Source organism: Apis mellifera, linkage group LG6, assembly GCF_003254395.2.
Source record: "Apis mellifera strain DH4 linkage group LG6, Amel_HAv3.1, whole genome shotgun sequence".
NCBI classification, from domain to species: Eukaryota; Metazoa; Arthropoda; class Insecta; order Hymenoptera; family Apidae; genus Apis; species Apis mellifera.
The window spans coordinates 6,745,000-6,763,894 of NC_037643.1; the positions used below are offsets into that span (position 1 = coordinate 6,745,000).

Sequence of the window (18,895 nt, forward strand, 5' to 3'; positions counted from 1 at the left end):
TATATATTCAGATCGTAATTTTTATCCACATTGCCCCGCGGATCACCATAGAGAGAAAGAGAGAGAGAGAGAACTCTTTCGAGAGAGAATTCTCTGAGTCATAGTTATGCACTCGAATGCACCAGGAACCGAACTCCACAGCTGTACGCTATCAAGACCACTGATTGGAGGAATTAATTTTTTTCGTCGTCCATGCGTCTCTGCGTAGCTCGAATGTAACGCGCGTTATATAGGTCAGTGCGAAATATTCCTTTAGGCGGTGTTAATTGGTGTTGGAAATGTTGATAAGTGTATATAAGTATATGTATTGAAATGCTCATTGATGAGTGAAATTACGAGGTAATTTCTTTTTTTTTAAATAAAGATCGAGAAAGATGCGTGTCGTTTTTATGCATATTTGAAAAAAATATTAATAAAAATCGGATACGATTTATTCAAAGAAACATGATATTTTTCAAAGAAACATGAATTTTTTTTTTAATAATCGAGAAAGATGCGTGTCGTTTTTATGCATATTTGAAAAAAATATTAATAAAAATCGGATACGATTTATTCAAAGAAATGATCGTTAATTGTTTATCGATGTTGGAAGAATTTTTTTTTTCCAATAACGTCGAAAGTGTTTCGGTGCACTTATTGCATCCTGTGCTCTACTTCGCCTTTGTCGATATTTATGATCTCTTCGAATGTCACGGAGTTATTTAAGCGACTTCGTTTAAACGAGGTTGATTATTTTCGCCTATCGATGAATAAATCTCTTGGATTTTTCTTAGTTCTTTGAAACTTTCTCTGGTTAAAGGTCGCGAAACGTTTTTAAATCTCGTGCCAAGCGTAACCCACCACGTTACAACGAAAATTATGCAGATATATCAATCCAAGAATTCAATCCAAGAAATAAAATCCCTCTTGATAATTCTGGAAGTATCTGGAGTTAAAAATTTGTACACTCGTTTTTACTAGTTAATTTATTACCCCGAAAATTTTCATACATTATTCATACACGATTTATTTTTAAATTTATTCGAAATCGTTTCAAGAATCTGAGTTTTGAAAATTTACTTTTTTAATAAAAAAATACGTAACGTAATAAGAAATTTGAGTTTCACGCTTGAAATTTTTACGATCTATTTAAGCTTTAAATTTTATGATTATTTATATATATTGCATTTATAACAACTTGTTTTAAAATATCAGTATACTTCATACACTTATTATACGTATATCTATAATACACGCAAGACCGATTCCTTCAATTTGCAAAAATTATTATTCACGATACACGGTTGGTAATACGAGCGTATCATAAATAAATGGACCGTAAAACCCATGAATCTATATTCCCTCAAGATCGTTGCATTTTAATGCGATCTTCGATGAACGTAGCCGAAATATTGAACTACGTGTAGATGCATAGACCAGTTTTACGAAAGTAGTGAGAAAATTATTCCCGATTTTTCAGACTATTTTCATATATTTATAACAAAGAGCAAGAAAATAATTTTTTATTAACTAACGAAAAATTGTATGAAGTTAACTTATTTCAATCAAACTATAATTTATAATTCACAATTAAGTTTACACTTCATCAAATTTCAAAAATATTTATTATATTTATATTATTATTTATATTATTATATTATTTATATTATAATTTAACAAACAAAACTTTTTCTTGTTTCTAGAATTGATCCTTCAAATATATTAACAGTGTGTTAAACTTACGAATAAAATATCATTCTATCTCTCTATATATATATATATTTATTGCTAATATCGTTAGACTTTTATTAAAACGCGTCCCGCGTTTTTTTCGACAGACCTCAATTTCGATCTTTTCCACCAGGCGTTCCACAGGTTGCGCAATGTAAATCAGGCCAACCTGCTGTCCAATATCGAGGTTCTGTCCACAGCGGGGAACACTTCCAGGCTATCTCTATTCACTCTTGACGAGCATCCGCGATAAAGTGCACGCGATACCAGCTCTTTTCCGCGCAATAAAGCGATTTTTGCGAGAAAGGGGTGGCGGATATTTCGCGTTCCTATCAGAGAATGTGCGAGGGAATGTGTGACGGCAAAATGTCGACCGACATGTCGCCTTCCCTTTTCGTCTTCTTTTTTTCTTTTTTTTTTTTTTTCGTTGTAACACGCCAACATAGAATAGAATTTTTGAGATTTATACACGGCCACGAATCGAAATTGTTGCATTGGGCAATGTGATAGGCAATCAAGTTCACGGGTCGGGCAATTTGTATTTGTACCGATAGCAATGTTACTTCGGCTGATTATCTTGATACTCTGTGTTATGTTTTAGCCGGTGAAAGCGGTAAATCGTCCGGTTTATGAAGGTTCGATAAAGAAAATTTCGATGGAAAAGTAATTTCGTAAAGTAACTTCTTACGACAGGGATTCTTGTTCGAGAGTGGTTGTACGAAATGGTGGAAATGTATTTTGTTTTATTCGTACTCGATCTTCTTTGATTTCATCTTATTACTTCGATTTTGTGGAATCTAGTATTTTTAAGAAATAAAAATGCTGTGCAATTAATATATTTGAGGGAACATGTTTGAGAAGTTTTTGAGAGACCAAAAGAATGAGAAAAGTTAATATGTAAAAATTTCGATTGAGGCTTATTTCTTGAGTTATAGGTAATTTAAGTTTAAGAAACAGATTATCAATCTGTTGAAAGTTGTAAAACATAAATATAAAAAAATATTTTTATTCGACTATCGAAGTCGATGAAAGTCGATATTTTTTTCAAATTAAGAATTAATTCTTCTTGGAAGATTAATTTTTAAAAGAAAATTCTTGGATCAATGATTCAAGCCTCTTTACCATCTATATTTTTTTTCCAAATTTTTCTCATATCTGTTATTTTAAGTTCTTATGAGCCAAATTCTTTTTTCTCTTTCTTCTCATTCTTTTTTCTTCTTTTTTCTTACCATGTGGCAAAAGATGGAAATGAATATAACGCAGAAAGCTCGTGAACCAGTTTGAATATCTTTCAACTGGGTTTCAGAAAGCGTTACTAACTTTCGTGGTGCAATCTTCGTTAAGCGAGCTTAATATCTCTTATGATATGTCAGCCATGTTTGAAGGAAGTATCTCTGTGCTTTAATGTATACAGGGTGAATTTTAAGAAACGTGAAATTCCATATCCAACTTATAATTTGCCACTTGTAAATTATTGAGTATCATTTATAAATTTATTGTCGCACGTTTATTATTATTCCAGAGAATTCTGATCACCTAAAAATATATAAAACAATATTAATAATATTTTAAAAAATAAATATTTTTTTAATATCAAAAAATTAAATGATGTAATCTTACGTAACGAAAAAATACAAAATTCTATTTAAAGAAAATGGATAAGCTCATAATCCATACATGACATAACATTTCCTAAAGATATGTTCACATTTACCTTTCTCCACTAACATTTTCGTTCAATTAGAATCAGAAAATAGTCTGTTTCAACTTGCATGCATCATTCTGTACATACATATATACATCATAATTATTGTATAGTTCCATTTGAATTACCTGACCGTTTCTTTGTACTCTGAAATGCAATATTACCATTTGATTTCCTGTATCCGGTGACTCACCCTATATATACTCACATATTTACACATAGATTCTTAGACCTTTTACGCGGACTGCATGCAATCCTCTCACGTGCCGCAAATGCTACAATTTTCTCTCGCGTGTTTGTTACGGGGCTTTGCTATCTGCCGATTTTTCATCGTTTTCTCTTAGTCTGTACCTTCGTCATACGTCTACGTGGACAAAATTGAGGATCCGGCACCTAAGATACTTTCTCTCCTTTTTCATCTTTATTACTGTCATTTCTTTCATTTTTTATTATTTTCCTTTCACCTTGTCTTTATTTTCCTTTGATTTTTTCCATTCATTTTTTTCTTTCTGCTTCCTTTGTTCTACTTACTTCTTTTTTAGTTTCTTCCTCGTTTATTTTATTATAAATTCCTTATTTTATTTTATTTTATCAATCTTATCTTTATTTCTATCACCTTAACTGTCTCACCATGATTTTCCATGAAATGAAAATATAGCGTAGTAACGAAAATGTTCCATGTAAATCTTCAAGTATTGCTGACATCCCCATCGTTGCAAGTAAAATGCATAGTTACACTGCTTGTGATTTATGATCATGCACACGTTTACACGCAGTTACATGGGACGACAACATCGTATTTCCGATAATTTGCCAAGCTGCGGATATCTTTATCGTTCGCACTCAGAATCATTTTCTCCGGGCACAGAACACGGAAGTGTTCGCATAATCGTCCAGTTTATTCAAATTTAATTGATCCTTACAGAAACTTCGATAGTGCAAAATTATTTCAGTGATTACAGGTTAGAATATTCTGAAAAACATAAATAGTATTAGAATATGCGTAATACATACGTATAATTCAAATTCAATGCTATAGTATCAAAAATTTTTTTGCAAATAATTAAAATTACCTAATAAAAAAAAAGATTTGCTTAAAATTAAGATCATAAAATCGATGAAGAATAACCTAATCGATAACTAATGAAAACATGTTTATATATCTATAAATATAGAAATATTACACACCAATTTACATTTATATCTTATATATTTTATTGTAATAAATATTTATTACAATTATTTTTCTAATTTTTTAATCTTTTTTAATTTTAAATTGCACTTCAGTCTTATATAATTTATTACATGGACACAAACTGTTAACCATTTCGCACATAAAATTATCTTTCTAATATCAATAAATCACCCTTATAGTATCACATCAATTCCGAAAGACATTTATGCGCTTCTAACGTCTCAAAGAAATGACACCACCAAAATATCGGTTAACAACGTAATCGTATCATAGCAAAACAAAGCTCCATTGTTCGTTATCAAGAATAGTGGTTTTTCGTGTCGTTCCTACGTCGTTTCTGCCCCATTGTGCAATTTCTTTCCCTCGACCTACTCGAGAGGCTAATCGCAGCTTGAGCCGTCATTTTCAGAATCACGTTCACTCTTTTATCAGTGACCGAATCGCGTCCGACTTTATCTTCACGGCATGCTTCGCCATTTTCCCGTCGACTAGTTTTGCGAAGGCGTCCAAACACGAGAACGAACTTATGACGCTGATTAATGGCGATTATTAAATTACAAATTGCGGGGGTAATCGGAGACAAACAATGAAAGTTCACCGGTTACGCTATAGACGATGATATCGTCAGGTGGAATCGATTTTGATCCGTTGCGCGCGATTAACCTCAAATTTGAGATACGTCGGTGGTGATTTTTCTTTTTGCAATATCACTTTCGTATCGTATGACACAATAGAATTTTAATTTGTGAGATATATATTTTGTTGTTTAATTAATATCTTTATTGGTTATTTTTGTATCAGTGTGTTTTATTGCTATATTAATATTAGTTACTAATTTTTAAAATATATTGAAAAAATCAGTTGCAATTTCTATTCTAATAAATTTGTATTCTAAGAAATTAAATTCTATTTTTTAAAGAATTATTAATTATTTATTTTTTCCTATAATTTTTTTCTATTAAAGATTGAAAAAATTTAATGCATTTATGGACGATTAAACAGGACGTTTATGTAAATTATCATGTATAAAGAATTATTAAAACTTTACTTCAAAATTAAATATCATGTTGATTAATTACTAACAATCGTTTTTATATAACTGAAAATTATAGAATATTTACTTTGAAATAATACTTACCAATTACTCTACTCCTACATAACCTATTTCTTATCCTTGTAAAATCTTGTAATAACGTAGCAACGCCCCAAAATATATTGGTTCTTTTAAAATTACTTTCAGAAACGTTTAAACTATTCCGGAATACCCATTCATCGTGTATCCATTCAAAATAACGAGTAATTTCAAAAAAGATAGATTATAACCGATGTAGTCTGAACCGTGGCGGCCTTTGATACTGATCTTGTAGAATAACGCTGCTTCCGAAATAGATGGGTATAAGAGGAAATAAGCTGGTCGACTTTGTTATTATTCGATTATTGGTGTTGCAGGTCTAATCTCGCCAGTAACCTCGCAGATCTTGTACTTAACACTTACATGGTGAAGGATACACGTTGAAAGAATCTGACCCTCATCCGGTAACCTTTCTTAAAGTCCACAGTGAAGAGTAGTTGGTTAATTTTGTTCGAGAAAACGAAGAAAAGAAAAGAGAAAAATGAAAGTATCCGCCCATCATTACCGATCCAACATTCTGTAATGACCGAATAGCCTCGATGATTGTAACTTTACCTCTTGACGTCTGGTGCACACATTCATATACACGTACAGAAAATGAAGCAAGTTTAATAGAAAATCCAGAAATTTCGTTCCCATTTCTGTTTATCGATATTGATATTAGGACAGATAGTGTCTCGATGTATGTTCGCAATTTCTCAAATAAGAAACTACAGAAATAAAAATTGGCGGGAAAAGAGGCTAAGAAATAAGAAACTAGAGAAATAAAAATTGGCGGGAAAAGAGGCTAGGAAGAAACTAGAGAAATAAAAATTGGCGGGAAAAGAGGCTAGGAAATAAGAAACTAGAGAAATAAAAATTGGCGGGAAAAGAGACTAGGAAATAAGAAACTAGAGAAATAAAAATTGGCGGGAAAAGAGGTTAAGAAAGATGGGAAGGTGATATTTGCGAATAAGGAGAAGGTTGAGGATATTTGAAATGTGTGTTTGGAAATTCTGTTGAATTAGATTTAGGAATATTTGAAAGGTATTCGAAGGAAGCGTTTGTGAATTAGTTGATTAGGTTTCGTAAAGTGGGTTATGTTGACAGGAATTTTGTGTGATTTCGTTGATTTAACTTGATTGCTTGTGTATTTTGAAAACGAAAATCGTAAGAAATAAATCGTAAGAAATAATAAAAAATAGATATTAATATGAATTTTGGAAGAATAATGTAGATAATATTAACAATTTATGGAAAATAAATATTTTAATTGTACATATTTATCGACTTTCTTTCAATGCTATTTCAATTAATGAGAATTAAATAAAAGATTGGATGAAAGAAAAAAATGAATAAAAAAGTCCCCTTAAGTTAAGCCAATTAGTAATTGGACAAAAAGAAGTGGTGTTTATTGAATTCTCTTTTAAGCTTTGATTGAATAAAAGCTTTCTATAATAAACTTTTTTTCTTTTATTTGAAGAATTACATTTAATTATTATTTAAATTAATTTTAAATTCAAAGTTCATTATAATTATAATATTAATTTACATAATACTTGTAATGTATAAGATTAAATTATCAAATTTAATTTAACTAAAATTTAATTAAATTTAATATTGATTATTTCATGTGTATTTATACATATATAAACAAAAGTTTCGTTATTAAATTTCAATTAAAAATCAGTAACTCTTTGTTCTTAAATTGACATTCAATTAAAAGAGAAAAAAGTTAAGTATAATTATTCTTTTTCCATGCAATTAATTATATTTCAAAAAGAATCCTTGATTTAATTTGAAAATTCTATGTTATTAAAAATGTTAATTATTAAAATTATTCTATAATTTTATTTCTACAATTTACAATGTGAAATATTATATTATACTAAAATAACATAACGATGAAAATAAGAAAGGAGAATAATTTATTCTTTCATTAATTAATTTTGCATATTTGTAAACGATTGGTTATTAAAAGAAAGAGAAAGGTCTCGATTTGTATTCTTTTGCGACACCAAGTTTCTCACTATTGAGTGAAAATTTTCTGTGCTTACCATCTAGTATTATACACAGTATAGCGTTCTTTTCAATGTGCACAATATGCGACGCACTTTTCATCGTATCTGTGTCGAAAGAAAAAAATGGCCCGGTAGCCAAGCGCACAGCCACCTAGTTTCCACGCCCTTTAATTACCGCTACACGATTGGTCGCACTACACGAGAAAATATCATTACAGTTGCTAGATTATCGTGTTATGGTCTTTGTTTGGTTATTCTCTTTCTCTTTCTGCGACAAAGATCACTAGAAGCATCGAGAGCGAAAGAAGCCATTGTCCAGTTTGAGATCCTTTGTTTGGAACATTCAAATTAATCTCTTCATCTTTAACGATCAATTCAGCTTCGTCATCCGGGATATCCTGTGATTTTCTTTTCCAATCGGTAATTATATTCCTCTCGAATGGAAAATATAGGCGTGATCTATCTTTAGGCGTTAACGCGAAGACAGATTGTATTTTAGTTTTTGTCTGTTCGAGATATTAATTTATACTTTACAGTCGTGCAGGTTATAAATACATGTGGTTTCGTTGTGGTTCGTTTCGCTGTGTTCGTTTTTTCGAATTATATAAATCATTTTTGAGGTGAGAAAATAATTTGTTTAGATATTAAAATAATTTCTTGTAAAATAGTTTTCGATAACGATTTTTTCATTCTTCGAATTTATCAAACCTAACCTAAAACAAGAAAATACATAATGTTATTTCTTTTCAATCCATTTGAAAGTGAAGAATATCAATTTCATTGAAACTTTACAAAAACTACCAGACATATTAGATTGTCGAAAATAGATGTTACTGATTCTCTGTGGGCGTTCTTCGTGTCTCCAGAATTGAATCGCTTTTCAATGGTACGTTAAAACGATTTAGAAATGCGGCTGAATCGCACAAAGAAAACCATGGTGCGTTGACCGTCCTTTCGAGGTTCAGATACTAGTGCCCTTGGAATTCCTTTCACGAATACCTGCATCAAACATAAAGCAAGATAAAATTCCATAAAGCCGGTATAAAATTTGTCTGCTGACTCGTTCACGAATAGGTAATTCGTGGAATAGGCGCTTTTAATTGCTATTTACTTCAAGGACAACAGTGAAGATCTTCACAGAAAATGATCAAATGAAAGCTTAAAATTGTTTGGTTCATTGATTTTCTTTAACTTTTATTAATGTTAGTTCAAATCAAATAAAGATTTTTCTTCTCAGTTGTCCTTCAGAGATGTTCTTTTTTATAATTTTCTTGTTACTGCATAGGTTATGTAAAAATATATCATAATTAACATATAAGTGGGAAATCACCACATTTGAATGCAAACTATAAATTTTTTCAGGTTATTTTTTTCTTATTTTTTTTCTAGCTTATCGTAGGTTACATAAACTATCTAAGAAATATTTGTAAGTTATTATATCTTATTAATAATAATTAAAAATATAGGATATTTTTAATAATTTTTAAATTAATTTATAAATAAAATATATTAAACAATGGATGGATGACAAGTAATCTATATTGATTATATTTTTCTTTGTTATAATTATAATCTAATATAGATTTCCTCTTATCTATTTTATTTTAATAGCTTATGAGCATTTTGCATTCCTTTTGCCTTAATTGCCTTTTATATTTTTATAATATATTATAATTTAGAAATTTATATTTTATTATTCTCTTGATAAATTTGTTTGAATACCTTAATTATTGCTTTTTTTTGTAAACAATATTAGTTAGTTCACGCTATATAACAAATCCTCAGATTCAAAGTAAAAATTAAGCCATGTAAATAAATGAAAATATTAATCCCTTTTGCTTTACATTTGCTGCTTTTGTAATTGCATTTCCAATATTCTATTCTAAAATTCCAAGTATTAAATTTATAATATGTTATAATATATTTTAAAATCAAGTATAAATTATTTTAATCAGTAGTTTGAATTATCAATTGCTTGTAATTATTTTTTATATGAATTTTGTGGTTTACAATTCATAGCAACATAAAGTAAGTATCGTTGCTTGTTTGGTTGACCAGTTTCATCTCTTTTTTTCTTCACATACATGAATCATGTAAAATCACTTGAATCTCCATCAATCATATGTAAAAAATATCCATCAATTGAAGCTTTCCATTTCAGCTTTTCTCTCATTCACTCACTACGATTTTACCACTTTCTCATCGATCAGTGAACAGTGTCATAACTCAGAGTCATCAATTTTAATTAAATAAAAAAAAAGAGAAGATATTGACATAATAAGAATATTAAAAAAGATTTGAATAACAATGATATATTTCATTATTTTGGAAGTCTATAGATTTGGGTACAATCGCTAGTTTCATATTGCTTAATCCAATTTGTATCCTAATTAATTAATATTGATAAGAGATAACAAACCGGTTTATTATTGAATATTAATAAGGATATTAATCTGATCAATTAATATCCTTATATCAATAATCAGTATTTTTAAAAAAAATAAGATTTTGAAGAAATTAAATAATTTTGAATGAAAATAATGAATTAATAATATTTTTTATCATTTTCTTTTTCAATCAAATTCATTATGAACATTTATGATTATTTATCACTTTGAATCATATCATCTGAGTCACATTTCTATTCATTTCAACCGAGTTGGACAATTAATTTGAAAATACTCTTACATTATTAATATACAAAATAACAATATTAATTTATTTAATGAATTAATTTTAAACTATATACAATACAACTTTTTTTGATACTATATTTGGTCATTCTAATTTTATCTTTTTATTATTACATATTGTTGTTAAGTTCTTCAAAAATTAATTTTCTATATAATTTTAAAAATATTACAAAACTGTAATCAATTGTCTAACTCTAAAATAATTGCACATATTTCAAGAAGGAATTTGATTAATTTCTAAAACTTGAAAAAAGATTCATACATTGATTTATCAAAACATCATAATAGAATCATTTATTGAAAACTCTTTCACAATTCTCTTCGGTATCCGGATTTCACGTTCAAACAAAGTCCCAAGATTTAATCGGAAGGAGGCACTTTAATAACGGACCGATTAAAATAGAATTTAAATTCTATCGTTCCTAGAGATTGTATCTCAGTCTGTGCGAATTTTTAGAATTTTTCAAGATTCGTGGTAACGAGGCACAGGGAATAGCTAGCCTTTTTTTCATTTCATCCCATCTTATCTTGGAGGATAATCTTGTCCATTTCGATACGGCGTGCACGAGTATAAAACGATGAAATACAACATGGTCCCCACGTTAAATCTCGAGGATCGTTCAACGATGCGTAACGAAGCGGTCTCACGCGATCTCGCGCCAACCAGAATCATAATCGCGATGACGAGGCGGATCTTGGATGCCTACTCGAGTTGCTATTGTTCAGGATGCGTGTAAGTCGCGTGCAGCCTGCGACGAGAGCGTAGAAAATGTATTTTCAAACGGCGACGATCGATGTCACGTAAAGCCGAGGAACGAGTTATAATTTGTTCAACGAATCACGTCAGAGTTAAGATAATTGAAACATTCACGTACAAATTACGTGATATCATAGATAGATACGGTTTTAGCTATTTCCAGACAAATATTAGTTAATTGAAAATCTTGATATAATTATTGAAAAATATTTTTAATAATTTTTTACCCGTATAATAAATGTAAAAATTCTAAAAGATTGTATAGCGTAAGATAGGTATCGATAAAATATTTTCAATAACAATTTTCTCAATTTTTATCGAATTCTCGTCTAAGTAACTATAATTTAGTAACTCTAGTCATTTTTCCCTTCAGGAAAGATTAACTTTTTGATAAATTTCTGCTTTCTTTTCCCGACAATTTGATATATCAAAAACCATATATAAATTTTCTCTCGGCCTAGTCCCAAATGGGACACGTACTATGAAATATCGAACTGACTACTCGTTGGACAGAATATAGCGAACCTGATTTTCTCGATTTACGTGACCGGGAGCATCACGTTTCTTTCCTTGCAGACCTCTGTACACCTTTCGAAGTGGCGAAATCTCGTAAACCATCCGATAAATCGAAAAACGATCGCGTGAGTGATATCGCAGAGATCGTGAACGAAGGGAGAAGGGGGGGCGAATATTTATAAAAAATAAAGTGTCTCTCCCGTCGCGAACGAGGACGAGGAGAGGAGAGGAGAAAGGCGTGATCGTTCCACACATCAGCGTCCCAGAAACAAAATAAAAATAGCGGGCATACTTGTGTGATGATTCGTTTCCACGACGGAACGAGAATTCATGGGTGAACCTACTAATACTATTGGGCTTCCATAATCCTGCCCTCCCTCCCTCCGCTTCTCGAGATATCCATGCGAAGGTAGAACGTAGGTTCGTGTTGGAAAGAGGAGAGGCCGACGAGATAAGGGGGGAAACGTGGCCGTGTGGAACGTGGACGGTTGCCGCCTCAAATGGAAGAGGCAGCGTTTTCGCTCAGCGTCACCCGTTATCCGGCCGATAAGTCAGGGAACTGAATTATCGTTCGATCGAGTGTTGACGAATAGAGAAGCGACAGTTCTCGCCCGATTCGATTCGATTCGAAGATCGTTTCGAAGAGATTTCGCTAGGCTGGAATTATTACTGTACTGGCTCGTGATCTCGAGCGACGACATGGATGCCCTGGAATTGCAAGCGGCCCTGGTCAAGCTGGATCCAGCTACCACGGTGACACCGATCGGCTCGAACGTGAAAATGCTGCCCGCCCGCCATCGTATCGCGTTCACGGTCGATTTGGACGAGAACGATCTGACGTTGGAGAACGCGGGCCAGAACGACGAACAGAAAGGGATGGCGACGGGCAACGTGGTCGCCACCACGGGTACGATGGCGGCGGCCGGGAACGCGGCTAGAAAGATGCACAACAATTGCTCGGCCCAGTTGACGGTTCCAAGCCATCAGAATCATCCGAACAACAGGCAGATAGAGGTGGCCAAGTGCGAGATGGCCGAGGTCAGGTGACGCCAGCCTTGCTTCGACCTAATCTTTTATCACACTTATCCACCGCACAGGGGCAGCAAGCATCATGCCAAGCATCACGCTAAGGAGAAGAGACATCATCATCATCATACTATGCATCATCAGCATCATAGATCTCATGTGGTGAGTCAGTGACGTTCTATTCGTGCCTCTGATCGTTGTCATCCGATCGTCGTTGTTGTTGAGATTAGTTAATCGGTAATTTCGAAAAGTTTTTTTTTTCTTCTTTTAACATTTGGGAAAGGATTACGATTTCGAACATGTCTCGATACTTGAAATGTTTTCGAGAGGTTGATGGATATGGATCTAAAAATCTCTATCAAGAGGTTGCTTTCGAGAAAAATTTTAATGCTTATCTTTCGAGGGGGTTTATTTTTAAGTATCGAATCGTGTTCAAAATTCGAAACCATTCGAAATTTTTCCAAGGCGCATCACTAGGTACATGTAGATCATTTATTTTTTTTTCGTTTCTTGATAGCTGTGTAGATAGATACATTATGTTCTTTGATCGAATGTTTCTTTTGCTGTTGGTGTTCTAACTACGATTCTTTTCGATTAGAATTTTTTTTTTTTTGCCTTGCTCGATAGTTGTTTGATTAATCACTTTATCACTTTTATATCGATTACAATTTTCTTTTTTTTTTTTTCCAATAACTGTTTCGCTTAATTAGAAAAATTTTTTGTCTCGATACAAATTTTCCTTAAAATGATCCATATTTATTAATATTTTTGTTGAATAAATTTCATTCCGTTTAAAATTCTAAAAATTTCTAAAGGATACACTTTCTCTAAGATTAAGTTCGTCCTTTTAAAAATTCTTTATTTACGAAGATGGATTGTAAATTTATTCATAAAAGATTTCGAGAAGGTAGGATTGAAATCATTTTTCGAAATTGATTCTTAGAAAACAATATTATCATTTTTGATAACGTGATTATTTTGCAATTCTGGTATTTGTATTTCTGTGTAAAATTGATTATGTGTTACCAAGGCATGCATAATGTATATCGTATATTGAAAAATCGTGTACAACATCCAACTACTGTACATAACTTTGAAATAGATAGAATACCGTTACCATAGTGTAACATGATAAATATTTTATCACTATTACGTTATACGCATGATCGTAGGTTGGATATTTTACCGTACACTTTTCTCATTTTTTTTTATAAAACTCTATTTCAAGAAGAAAAAAAAAAAAAAGAACGATGGGTTATTCAAAACTTAAAATTCCATTAGCATGACTCAATAGAAGTTGGTACAAAAATTCCGAGGAATTCAGAGTCAGAAATTCGACTAAAATTGTCGTAAATAGCTATTTTAATTTCGAATTTGAATAGATATAAAATTGCACGCGACTGTAGATGTCACTTGTATCAAGTTGTGGTGGCGCCACTTGATGCTTCAATTTGAGGCCTCGTTAGATTTCTTCCACTGGCACTGCTCGAGAGTAAAGCATGTAATGGGCCTATCGCGAGTCACTTAGCCGTTTTAACATCGAACTATCGTTGATGGCAGTCAAGTCATGAGCATTAATGGACGTATTTCCGGGACACGAGGTTGGCCAACAGCGTAAATAAGATGAGATAGAATGACCGTGCACCGTGACCTGAATTTCTTTAAGGGCATCGATTCAAAGAGGTAATCGTTCACGTACGTAAAGTACGTCTTGCCGATCAAGAACAGAGACGCACGAGTTATTTAAGAACGTTGAAAAGGAGCTTTTCACGAACGTATAAATAGTGAAAATAGTTCCGTGTCCAATCGAATTCGTGTTCGATACGATGTAAAAATAGTTGACAGGATTTCGTTACGAAACAAACGAGAGCGAAGAAAAAGTTAGGTTATGTTACCGAGATAAAATTATTGTACTGAATAATTGGATGAAATTTGTCGAATATTAGTTGAAAATTAATTATTTAAATAATATAATTATACAATATTAATATCAATTGATAATTATACAATTAAATAATTGATTATTTGATAAAATTACGAGTAAAATATCAGAATAAGATTACGAATAAAACCCACTCGAATAAATATTTTACAACCAATCGTAAACCAAGAAGAAAGATCGTTTAGATCGTATCGGAAGGAATAATTTACATTTATCGCGATTTATTCGTACCGCAAGATTATTAAAAAAAAAAGAAAAGAGACTAGAAGTTCTCTCTCTACTCACCAGACGATCGGCTATCACGCGAAACACGTATCGGTTGAACCATGCGTACACCGCCGGACTCGCCTGAAATCGAAACCCAGTTCTCTGTTAGGTCGCAAATATTGTTGCATTCGCTTTTGACAAGCAGCACCGTTAAACCTTCGCCGCTGCAACGCCAGCCATGATTCATATCTGCTCGACATTGAACCATTGGCGTAACGTTATACTCGTATTCCGGGTGTAGCTCGCGCGGGTTGTAGTTCCATAAAATATACAGAAAGTGGGATTGCTTCTGGTTCTTGTGATATACAGAAAATGTTCACATGCGAATATCCATGATTTTCAATGAGACATTTTTCATTCCCACTTGAGATATAACCTTGTTGAATTTTTTTTTTTTCTTTTTTGAAAATGAAAAATGTCTAACTTCTAATTCATCAAATTCTAACACAGAATTCTATTTCAAAATTTGTTTCTCATAAATATATAACATTTTAATATAATTTCTAATGAAGAGATATTGTAAAAAGGAGTCATATTTATTAACGTTTCAACGAGAGAGATCGAACATATTTATAAATCGTATTAATCGTTTCCCTGTTTATCTGAAAATTGAAAATATCAATGCACCACATTGATGAATTTTGAAACGAATCGATTTATGCTTTCCCCTGCGTGATTAAGTAACCTGTACAGCTGTATGTGAAATTGTTTTTCGGTGGATGGATATTTTATTGCTTAATGTACGAGGAAATATTTGATGCGACAATCGAAATGTATTTCGCGTTTGATTTATCCGATTGAAAATCAAAATCCTATGTAATTAACTCAAGAGGGAGAAACAACTAAAATCATCGTTATATTAAATCAAATTTCTTACAAAATAAAACGAGGACTTTTTGTCAATTTATTAATTGAACTCTTACAATTAATAAATCTAATCTATTTCCAACGATAAAGTTTCATTCACAAATGGAAAGCAACGATGTGCGAATTAACACGATCGTTTCAATAATATAAAACGCTTATAAATTTCATAACGATCATGGAAAGGAAATCCGATCTGATCCCTATCAACGTTTGCAAACGAGCAACGAGGGTAGTCGAATCGATCGAAAATTACCAGTCAAGAATTGGATCAGGCTTGTCGTGTCTGGAAGCACATGTAGTACACGAAGAGAGACAATACTGCTGTCTACACTGCTACACATTTTCTCTTGTACAGCTTCGACAAATCGATAGCGTGGACCCTGGTAACCCAGCCACCCCCATCACACCCCCGCCCTTTTACACCTATACATTCTCCCTTCTCCCCTCCTTCTCCGATTCCAATTTCTTTAAATTCAAAAATCTACAAGCAAGAATCTACGAAACTTGCTTCTACTTTTGATTGAAATGAAAAAGATTCTTCTTTCCAATCTACTCAAGAATCCACTTTCCAAAAATGAAGACGAGAAAAGTTGGCGTATTTTCTCATTTGCGAAGAGAATGCACTTTCTAAATGGAAACCAAAAACCGTGGACCGTAAAAAGTTGCTTTATATATACAGGGTGTTAATATATTCATGGAATATCTTTGGAGAATCGATTCTAGAGATTGAAACAAACAAAGCAATTTCGAGCGAGAAATTTGAACAACAACAGATATTGCGATATATAGAAGGTTAAAGGTCAACGATCGTATTGGAGAAAAGTGAAAGAAATAAAAAAAATGGATCCAATCTTGTCCATTCTCTGCACCGTTTCTTTGAACGGTAACAAGTTAGTGGCTGTATCTACTTCAAGTTCTCGATGGAATGCAAATTGATTTCTTTCCGGGTGCATCTGCTGCCGGAGATCGCGTGATCGAGTCTCTAATCATATGCGCACACGCGCTGCGCTTCCACTCCTTCTCTCTTTCGGTCGTGCATTGTTTGCGATATAAGGTGTAACGTGCTCGATCGAGAGTGCGAGCCCCGTACGTGACGAGAAGTCAAAATAGGGGGACAGATGCGCCCTATCCGGGCATTGATTGACACGATCTCGTATCCGACGATATAATCGTGGCTATAAAGTCTTTGGAGACAGTTGGGATGACAGAAATCTGAAAGTTAAACGCGTTATCTTTCCTCTAATTTAATTGCCACTTGGCGTCGAAATTGACACGATGGTAAAAAGCGGATAAGTTAAATTTGTTTCGTTAAAAATGAAGAATAATAATTTTTTTTTATAGAAATAATATCATCTCATATTTATTCTAACGTGATTAGATTGATATAATGATTGATCGATATTCAAATTTTATTGACGAGGTTAATTATAGAGTTAATATTTATTTTTCTTCGAATATAATATTATATGGAGTTCATCTTTTGGATTAATTTCACGTTTTCCAAAATCGATCACGAGAGAAGCTAAATGAACCTCAGATATGTCCATATTCAGGCCGGAAATGGGTTTATTAGCAAATAACCACGAAAGGAAATTCGAGGCCTATCACATGTAGATCTAAATTTCCGGAAATTGGTTATCGCATAATCGATGTAAGAATTAAAATTAACCGCTTCAATAAATAACTTTGATAAAATAATTTTCATATTTAACTCTAATTTATATTTAACTTTATTATTATTAACGTATAAAGATAGGTCGATAATTTAAAATACCATGCCAATAAATGTGTACGTGACTAGTTTTACCGGATTTCTTTTTTCCTTTAGTTACTAGGTAGGTTTAGTTACTAGATTTAGTTACTAAGTAGCTCATAAAAGTGGGACTGGATTCATCTAAATAAAGAAAGAAATAAGTAAGACTTGATTCGAGTTTTCCAAGCTCAATCTATCGATATTTTTGTACTCTCTTTTTCATTTATAAAAACAATAATTCCATTAAAATCTCTCATAATTATAAAATTCTATAAATTATTTTTATTTCGATATTTCGATATTCGATCGATCGTATATTTCGATCATTTACGTTATCAATCGTATAAATTATATCGATATTCTTTCTAAGAATATTTATAAACGAGAAAGACGAGATAATTAATTGATTCTGTAATAAAAAATGAGTCAATACTAACGAATTCCTCGAATTTATTTTATTTGCGCGTTTGGACGAGAAACGAACACGATTAAACGACGGGTCATCGCATTATCGAGGTGCACGCTTGTTTCCGCATTTATACTCGGCTGTTTTCGAGATTCTGAAAGTGTAGATGGGAACCGAGTTACTTTTTCCGTGTTTTTTATGCGAATCACGCATCACCAACACGATCACGAACTGCTAACATGTTCGTATTCCGGGTGCAACAAAAGTCCGTTTCCCTTGTTATTTGTACCCCGCGAACTAATGCGGGAAGTGCACATCGTGACGTGACGTGTGCGCATGCGCGCATATAGTTACCGACTTCGTCGTATCTGATCAGTGGCGCTGTGTTCCGTACACAACTACAATCGTAAATCATCATTTATTATTTTTAAAAATAAATTTATTGAGCTTATTAATGGCTAAAACGTTAAATAAAAAAATTAAAACATTATCATTTCATTGACAAGTGATACTGTAGTGATTCCTTTTACTTTTCAAAGAAAATAGATGTGTCGTAAAGTTAAACGTTTTCAAATAATTTCAATAAATACTTTCACGAATATAATGGCAATTTCTACGCATTATGATATAAAAAATTATATATTAGTATGAAAAAGAGTTTCAATTTCAATATAATACAATTCTTTTTAGATGTACTTTGAAATTTTGTGTTTCTAAAAAATTATTAAAAAATTTTTTGCATCCAGATTTTAGATATTTATCAGATATGATATTTAAATTTTTTTTTAAATTCTTTTTTTTGATTTGTTGCATTGTAATTTTTGATATTAGATTTTTATCTTCTCATTACGTATATATTCAACAATAGAATATTAATTATTAAACAAATATTATTTTTTGTGTATTACATTAACTCAAAGAACTAA

General features: G+C 32.0%; 1 protein-coding gene and 1 long non-coding RNA gene across 5 annotated transcripts in view; one reads left to right on the forward strand and one right to left on the reverse strand.

Annotated features, from left to right (window-relative positions):
- The window catches only part of LOC412917 (probable serine/threonine-protein kinase dyrk2), a 222,230-nt gene that overhangs the window by 87,772 nt on the left and 115,563 nt on the right, over positions 1–18,895 (forward strand). The window lies entirely within an intron of this gene.
- LOC100578667 lies at positions 2,121–7,146 on the reverse strand. Its single transcript, XR_001703248.2, has 5 exons — positions 5,749–7,146; positions 3,624–4,388; positions 3,425–3,562; positions 2,940–3,246; positions 2,121–2,507 (listed from the first exon to the last, which is right to left on the reverse strand). It is a non-coding gene; the product is annotated as an uncharacterized LOC100578667 (long non-coding RNA).